This window comes from Trichosurus vulpecula, chromosome 4, assembly GCF_011100635.1.
Source record: "Trichosurus vulpecula isolate mTriVul1 chromosome 4, mTriVul1.pri, whole genome shotgun sequence".
Classification (NCBI taxonomy): Eukaryota; Metazoa; Chordata; class Mammalia; order Diprotodontia; family Phalangeridae; genus Trichosurus; species Trichosurus vulpecula.
The window spans coordinates 87,977,778-87,986,793 of NC_050576.1; the positions used below are offsets into that span (position 1 = coordinate 87,977,778).

Consider the following 9,016-nt stretch of genomic DNA (forward strand, 5'->3'; position numbering starts at 1 on the left):
GTTAACAAATCTTTCCCTATCCATGACTGTGAAAGGCATTTTTTATGATTCTCTAATTTGTTATATGTAAAATTACTTATTCTCTCTATATGGGGTCTTATTTTGGCATATGGTGTAAGATGCTAGTCTCTAAACCTAAATTCTTTCCAATTTGTTCCTTTCTAATTTTCCTGGCAGTTCATGCTGAATAATTAGTCTTTAGCCCAGTCTGGGGGAGTAAGGGTATTCCTTGGGTTTACCTAGTACCATGACTATATTTAATTGCTTCCGTATCTTCTTTACCTAATCTGTTCTACTGACCACCTTTCTATTTTTAATTAGTAGCAAATAGTATTTCAGTTAATTTTCAGTTGATAATCTGGTATTATCTAAGTAAAACATTATATCATCTGTAAAAAGTTTTCCTGAGCAGTTTTAATTATTGCTTTATTGTATACTTTGAAATTTGGAACTGCCAGATTCCCTTCCTTCCAACTTTGTTTTCCTCTCGAGATTGTTTTTCTCTCTCACTGAAATTTATTATTTTTTCCTAGTTCAACAAATTACTCATAATTTAGCATGAAACAATATGTAAGTTGACTCATGGTATTGTTTTTGTTAATATTTGTATAGCCAATTATGGGAAATTAATGTCTCAAAATCATTGGTCTTTATTTTAAAGAAAAGTACTTTATAGTTGTATTCATGTAACTCCTATGTACATCTATGTAGGAAGACTTCTAAATAAATTTTGTAGCTATTTTGAATGGAATTTCTTTTTATATCTCTTCTTACTGGGTTTTGTTAGTAGTATAAAGAAAGAGATGCTTTTGTCAGTTTGTCTTTTATCCTGATACTTTAATAATTATTGTTTTGATTAATTTTAGCTGACTCTCTAAGATTTCTAAGTAAACCATCATGTCATCTGCAAAGAGTGATCATTTTCTTTCTATCCTGAGCAGTTCCGGTAATTACTTCTTTCTTATATACTTTGAAATCTGGAACTGCCAGACCAGACCCCCTTCCTTCCAACTTTTCTTCTTTATTCCTCTTGAAGTTTTTAATGCTTTTTTTCCCCCTTCCATTGAAACTTATTTTTTTTCTGGTTTTATAAAGTAACCGTAATTTGGCATGACATTGAATATGCAAATAAACTTAGGTGGTATTGTCTTTTTTATTATACTGGTATGGCCAAACCATGAGCAAGTAACATCTCTAAAATGTTTTGTCTTTATAGAGTAATGTTTTATAGTTGTATTCATATAGCATACATATAATATGTATATAGGCATATGCATATATGTCTTTGAAGGAGGACTCAGAAATATTTGTACATTTTGTTATTATTTTGAATGGAATTTCTTTTTTCTATCTTTTCTTCCTGGATTTTGTTCGTAGTATGAAGAAAATTATACTATATCATGCTACTTTAATGGGTATTGTTTTGGTTAATTTTTAGCTGACTCTGTAGGATTGTCTAAGTAAACCAACACGTCACATGCAAGACATGATAATTTTCTTCCCATCTCAGATAGCTGTGGGGATAAGCCACCAGTAGGGGTATACTTTACTCTCCCTCAACTTCCTGGGAAGCTCGGGTTCTGTGGGGAAATACAGCAAGCAAAGCTACCATAAGGATTTCCTTTCTTTTTTCTCTTTCCTTTTACCCTCCCCTAACCTCTACAGGAACCCAAAGTGGGCCATACAGGAAGAAAGACAGGCTGCTCACATTTCTCAAAAAATGCAGGAATAATAAACTAAAATCCTTCCAGTAAAATGGAGTACCCACCAGGCCTTGCAATTGGCCCTTCCATTATGGTCTGTGGAACCTCAGATAATACTACCTGATCATCCCTTCTCTTCAAGACCATGCCATCTGTGCCCCACTTCTCTGCTTTGTAAATATAGTTAACTTTAACCTTGATTCTAGAGTTCTCACAATGTCATTTCATTTCTACAAGACAGTATTTGCAGCACATTCTGAGGTAAACAAGTTTCACACTGGATCCAGATACTGAGGAAAGTGGCAAAGCTGTTGTTCAGGATGGCTACATCTTCTGATACTTTTAAATTCAGGCATTTCTGGCCTATAGCTCAGTACCATCCATCTTATTCCACCTGGAATTTAAAGGCTCTTGCTAGAATCATTTAGTGGTTTTTTCTATTAGGAAGGGAAACCTAAGGTAGTCTGAATGTTCCCTGGGAATCCTAGCCTCTTTCTCATAAATACACTCGTCTGTCAAGTTTAAGGCAGGATACCAAGACTCAGCGTCCTGGGCATTATCTTCATTCTATTTTTATTCATTTAACTGGTTCTCCCTTAATGACTCAACATTCTTTTCTTAGTCTCTACATAGTGATGCAGTCAGATGCTCTGTTCATTTGTTCAGTAATGTCCAACTTTTCATGACCCCCATGGACCATTGCATGCCAGACCCTTCCATCCTTCACTATTTCCTGAAGTTTGTCCAAGCTCATGAATGTTGCTTCCATGACACTATCTATCCGTCTCACCCTCTCATCTTCTTTTCCTTTTGCCTTCAGTCATTCCCAATATCAAGGTTTTGTTTTTGTTTTGTTTCCTGGGGAAAGTCCTGTCTCGTCATTATGTGTTCAAAGTATTTAAGCTACAACTTCAGTATTTGTCCTTCCAACAAGTAGTTTGTATTAATTTCTTTAAGTATTGATTGATTTGATCTCCTTGCTGTCCAAGGGACTCTCAAAAGTCTTCTCCAGCACTGCAGCAAAAGGGTTGATTCTATGGTGGTCTGCTTTACTTATAGTTCAGCTCTTACTGCTATACATTGCTAAAGGGAAACACCAGACCTTTGACTACGTGAACATTTGTCAGGAAGATAATATCTCTGTGTTTTAGTATGCTGTCCAGGTTTGCCATAGCTTTCCTTCCAAAGAGTAAACATCTTCTAATTTTGTATCTGTAGTCACCATTTGAATTGATCTTTCAGCCCAAGAATAGAAAATCTGACACCTGCTTCCATTTTTTCTCCTGCTATTTACCAGGAAGTGATAGTACCAGTTGCCATGATTTTTGTTTTTTTTTTTAATGTTAAGCTTCCAATCAACTTTTACACTCTCCTCTTTTACCTTCATCATGAGGCTTCTTAATTCTTCTTCACTTTCTGCCATCAGAATAGCATCATCTGGCTGAGATTGTTGATATTTCTCCTGGCAACCTTAATTTGGCTTTTGATACACCCAGCCTGTCATTTCACATGATGTACTCTGCATATAAGTTAAATAAGGTGACAATATATAGCCTTTTTGTACTCCTTTTCCAATCTTAAACCAATCAATTGTTCCGTGTTCGGTTCTAACTGTTGTTTCTTGGCCCATGTACAGTTTCCACAGGAGAAATGTAAGATGATTTCTTCTCTTTGAAGACTTGCCACATTTTGTTGTGATCCACACAGTCAAAGGCTTTAGAGTAGTCAATGAAGCAGAAGTAGATGCTCTTCTGGCTTGCTTTCGCCATAATCCAGCTTGGTCTCTGGGTCTCTAGTTCTGCTGCCTCTTCAAAAACCCACTCGCATTTCTGGTAATTCTCATTTCACATATTGTTGAAACCTAGCTTGCAGAATCTTTAGCATCACCTTACTGGTGTGTGAAATGAGCACAATTGCTTGGTAATTTGAACATTCCTTGGCATTGCCCTTCTCTAGGATTGGGACATAAACTGATTTTTTTTCTAATCCAGTGGCCACTATTAAGTTTTCCAAATTTGCTGGCATATTAAGTGTAACATTTTAACAGCATCACCTTTTAGGGTTTAAACAGCTCAGCTGGAATGTCATCGCCTCCACCAGCCTCATTGTTAGCAATGCTTCCCAAGGCCCACTTCGCTCTGTTCTCTAAGATGTCTGGCTTTAGATCATGGTTAGCAATGATGTTGAAATCTTTCTTGTATAGTTCTTCTGTATATTCTCGCGATGTCTTCTTAACATTCTCCACTTCTGTTAAGTCCCTACCATTTTTGTCTTTTATCATTGCCCATTTTTCCTGAAGCATTCCCTTGATCGCTCTCATTTTCTTGAGGAGATCTCATCTTTCCCATTCTGTTGTTTTCTTCTATTTATTTGCATTGCTCCTTTAAGGAAACGTTATCTCTTCTTGCTCTTTTCTCAAATTCTTCTTTAAGTTGGGTATAACTTTTTCTTTCTCCTTTCCTTTTCCCTTTACTTCTTTCCTCAGCTCTTTGGGATGTTTTCAATGTTATTGCTTCCTCCTGTACAATATTGTGAACCTCTGTCCATAGTTTTCATGGACTCTAGCTACAAGATTTAATCCCTTAAATTTATTCATCACTTCCACGTCATATGCATAAGGGATGTGAATTAGGTTATACCTCTATGGTCTGATGGTTTTCCCTACTTTCTTCAATTTAAGTCTGAATTTTGCAATAAGAAGCCATAATCTGAGCCACACTTAGCTTCAAGCATTGTTTTAACTCACTGTATTCAGCTTCCCCACCTTGTTGCACAGTATATAATCCATCTGATCTCAGTGTTGACCATCTGGTGATATCCATGTATAGAGCTGCATTTTGAGTTGTTGAAAAAAAATATTTCCTATGACCAGTGAGTTATCTAGACACAATACTTAGCTTCTACCCTGCTCTTTTTATACTCCAAGGCCAAACTTGCCTGTTATTCTAATGATCTTCTGATTTCCGACTTTAGCCTTCCCATCCCCTATGATGAATGTAACATATTTTGGGGTATTTTTTGTAGAAGGTGTAGATCTGCATAGTACTGATCAACTTTGGCTTCTTTAGCATCAGTGGTTGGAGCATACTCGGCTTGCATTACTATGGGATTTAACAGTTTGCCTTGGATTCAAACAGAAATCATTCTTTTATTTTGAGACTATACCCCAGTACTGCTTTTTCACCCTTTTATTGACTAAGGCCTACTCTATTTCTTGTAAGTAATGCTTGCCTACAGTATTATGTGTGATGATCACCTGAATTAAATCCATCCATTCCTGTCAGTTTTAGTTCACTGATACCCAAGATGTCAAGGCTTAATCTTTCTATCTCCTGTTTGACCACATCCAGCTTACCTTGGTTCATAGATCTTCCATTCAAGGTTCCTATGCAATATTCATCTTTACAGTATCAGACTTTACTTTTGTCACCAGACACATATGAAGCTAAGCTTCCTTTTGGCTTTGGCCCAATTGCTTCATTCTTTCTGGAGCTTCTTGTAGTTGTCTTCTGCTCTTCCCCAAGAATGTGTTAGACACCTTTCAACCTGAGAGGCTCATCTTCTGGTATGGTCTCTTTTATAACTTTTGTACTGTTCATTGGGCTTTCTTGCAAAGATACTGGAATAGTTTGCCATTTCCTTCTGCAGTGGATTCCCTTTCGTCACAACTTTCCACTATGACTTTCTTGAGTAATCTTGTGCAACATAACTCTTGGTTTCATTGAGCTACACAAGCCCCTCTGCCACTATGAGGCAGTGATCCAGGCTGGGAGAGGGTTTGTACTTAGACTTTATTTTCTCCAGATACTCCTACGCTAGAGATCTTCCCTTTTTCATTGCTTTAATTTGTCATACCATAGAATCATAGAATAATAAAGTTGAAAGTAATTTTAGAGATTGTATAAATCATACCTCTAATTTTATAATTTTTATCAACATTATATAATTGTGTTGCCCAGATGGGTAATGAATTAAATAGAAGGAAGATGTCAGACTGGACCACATTTGGAAAAAATGTGCTATACTTTGAAATAATCACAACTCTTTCTTGTTTTCAAAGGCTACATTTTAATTTTAATCATTGATCTTGGTGAAGCTATCTGACTACAAATCACAGAAGAGCATGATCTCAGAGCAGTCCACCATTCGTCATCAGAAGCTAACTGAAAGTTGCATAGTTTGCAACTTTAATATATAGCCAACAATGCTATGTACATGAGATGTGGTGAAAAAACATCATAGACATAAATAAGTAGAACATTGGCATAACAAGAATAACAGACCATGGGCTTCCTGAATGATATGCCACCATACATGAAATACTAAAAGAAACAACAGAAAACCTTGACTGGAATTGGTAGATAGTTTATCTTAGATTTATTGCAAAGCCTGGTCGAGGGCTCTTTGAATAATGACCTGCACCTGTGGACCGAATACTTCCATCAATAAGATCATGAATCTATTGAAGAAAAATTCATATCTATTGAATCCATGCATTCTGTGTTCCTCCCCAATGTAAGCCCTCATCACTTCATCCCATCCTATTTGTTGTATTCTCTTTCCTGGTTAAATCAGGGCTCGCATAAATAACAGTGGTTGGGCAAGCAGTGATGAGCCATTGGGCAGACGGAAAAGAACTTGGGAGACAAAAGGTCTAAAGAGCAGGATAAAGTTGGACATCAAAATTCCTAATGGTAATCAGGAAGTAGGTGGCCTGCAAGAAAGGGAAGGGCCAACTGAGTGCTTGTGATAGAAGATAATTTGCTATGCAAGAAAGGCAGTAGTGTAATCTGGAGGACTGAGACAGGAACCATGAAGCCAATAAGCATGGCAAGAAAACAAATGTACAAGCTATAGCCCATTCCTGAAAATCAACATGGAGTAGAAAGGTTGAAAGGTTAACACAGAAGCACTCTTTGGACAACAGCCTGTTGTCTAAAGCAATAATTGCTCCCAGAGCAGCCAGAAGGGTTTCCGCTGTCTTTTAAGCTAAAGCTGCTTAGACCTAACTGTTCAAGCCTGTCCTCCTTTGTCAGCTTTGCTGCATTTAAAGGGTCTTTAGTGATGTCTGATCAGTGTCCTTTACCGCCAGTATACTCTATGAGGGGCATAGTTTCTGAATAGAAAAGACCCAGTATCTGGGTATCTCTCTACCTCATTGCTCTTTAAATGGTCTGAAAATTAGTCAATGGAGAAGGCCTTTGTGGCCTTCAAGAACTATGTGATATTAGTGCAAAGACATTAAAAAAATAAGATAATTGAATGTGGAAAAAGGTAGGAAAACCAAACGAGTAGAGGAAACCTGATATGCTAGGGGTAATATTAGTAGATTAAACTTAATAGGTATTTTCTAGAAACAGAGTCATAAAATTTTAAAACAGAAACCCATTACTGCACTCTTGTTTTTCAAAATATGACTTGTTTTTAAGAAGTTTTAAGTTGTTTATAAATCATAACTTTTTTTAAAGAAGGATTTTAATCTTTGATAGTTGTTTTTGGGCTGAAGTGATTATCTCCCTCTCTCTATCTCTGTCTGCCTCTCTTGTCTCTGCCTGCCTGTCTGTCTCCCTCATTTATCAAGCAGTAGATTAAACTGTTAAGTTCAAGCCGTGTGACATTGGGTGAGCAACTTAACCTCTTTTTGCCTCAGCTTCTTCAACTGTACAAAGGCACCTACCTCAGGGTTTTGTGAGGATCAAATGAGAGAATATTTATAAAGCACTTAGCATAGTACCTAGCATATAGTAGGCACTATATAAATGTTATTTTCTCCCAGAAATCCTTATGGATACACTTAAAGGGAAAAAAAAAAACGTGTTCCTACCAGTCCATTTTATGTTTTTCTAGTGTCATTAAGTTGTTATTCATTTTTATGTTCACACTCATGATTTGTGTTCATTTATATTCAGAAAATCTTAAATCTTTTTAAACTGTGGTTGTAGAGTATAATTTTACCAGACTGGTGCTCTGAAGTAACACACAGCCCTATGGTTCAGAATGAATTGAACTCAGGCAAAGAAGTTCACTTTAGGCTGCCTGGAGCAAGATTTTGAGGCTCCAAAGTGCACTTCAGCTCAGCCTCCACTTCTGAGATTTCTCAAAGATAAATCATTATAAACAACATTGCGTCTCTGCATTATAGTTTAATGCCTTGAGAGAACAACAAGATACTGCAAGGACAGCCAGGATTGGTGTAAGAAAGCTCTTGTTAGCTCATGCTGAGAGGTTCAGACAGTGTAACAAAAGAAGTTAACTTAAAAACATCCCACCCACAGTTTATCGCCCAGGATGTACTTCATTTAGTTATTGTTTTTTTTTTTTTTAAACAGACCAGGGAATAAAAAGATAGGGCACAATAACTTCACATTTGATTCTTGGTTATTAGTAGGATTAATATATATTAAACTTCAACAAATAACACTCAAACAGTAGGAAAGGGTATGTTATACTCTTGGAGCAATGTAAAGAAAATTAGATGTGGGAGTGGGAATTGTGAGACTAATTCATGTAACAAATGGAACACTAAAACTCTGATTTCTGCCCACCAGTGTTTCAGTACAATAGTTTATTTGCAGAAATATGAGGACAATCTGACCCTGAATATATAAGAAAAACAATATATAAGAAAAACAAAGCCATTTGCTTTCTAAGGTGGGCTATCTTTTTCAGAAGCTAACTTTCTGAAAAAAATTTGGATTTCTATAGGAAGTGGTTTGTCTACTTTAATTATTTGGATACCCGTATTTAGCCTAATTTTAAAGTAATATCAGGGGAGGACGAGTGGAAAGTCAGAATTAGTGATCTCCTCAGTGTGGGGAACTCCTAGTGTGGAAACCTGGAAGCTCTTTCCACTGACCCAGATTGGCACATCATCTCTAACATGCAGCCTTAGAGAATTGTTGGGGAGTACTGAGAGAGTAAATGCTTTTCCGGTGGTCATCCAAACAGTTTGGGTCAGAGACAGGGACTGAACCCAATCAGCCTTGTTGATTCCAATGCCACACCATCCTTCAGTACTACAATAAAGCTTTGCAAGTGGAATCCATGCTTTTAGGGGATGATGACATAAAGTTGAACCACAATGAACCAAATTAATGGAATATTGGTATAGCCAGTTCATCTACTGTCATAGGACTACTTTTCATCTTTGTATGAAAACAAAAGCTTTGACCAAATAATACTGGGCCTCAGTTGCCACTTCTGTAAAATATGTGGGCAGACTAGGCGATCTCAAATGTCCCTCACAGCTATAAAATTGCATAATTCTAGTATTTTAAATTTAATCCACCTTAATCACCTTTCTAGTTTCTACA

General features: G+C 36.8%; 1 pseudogene; it reads right to left on the reverse strand.

Annotated features, from left to right (window-relative positions):
• Window positions 1-3,310: 3,310 nt before the first annotated feature.
• LOC118846789 lies at window positions 3,311-3,984 on the reverse strand (annotated as a pseudogene).
• Between the last annotated feature and the right edge of the window lie 5,032 nt (window positions 3,985-9,016).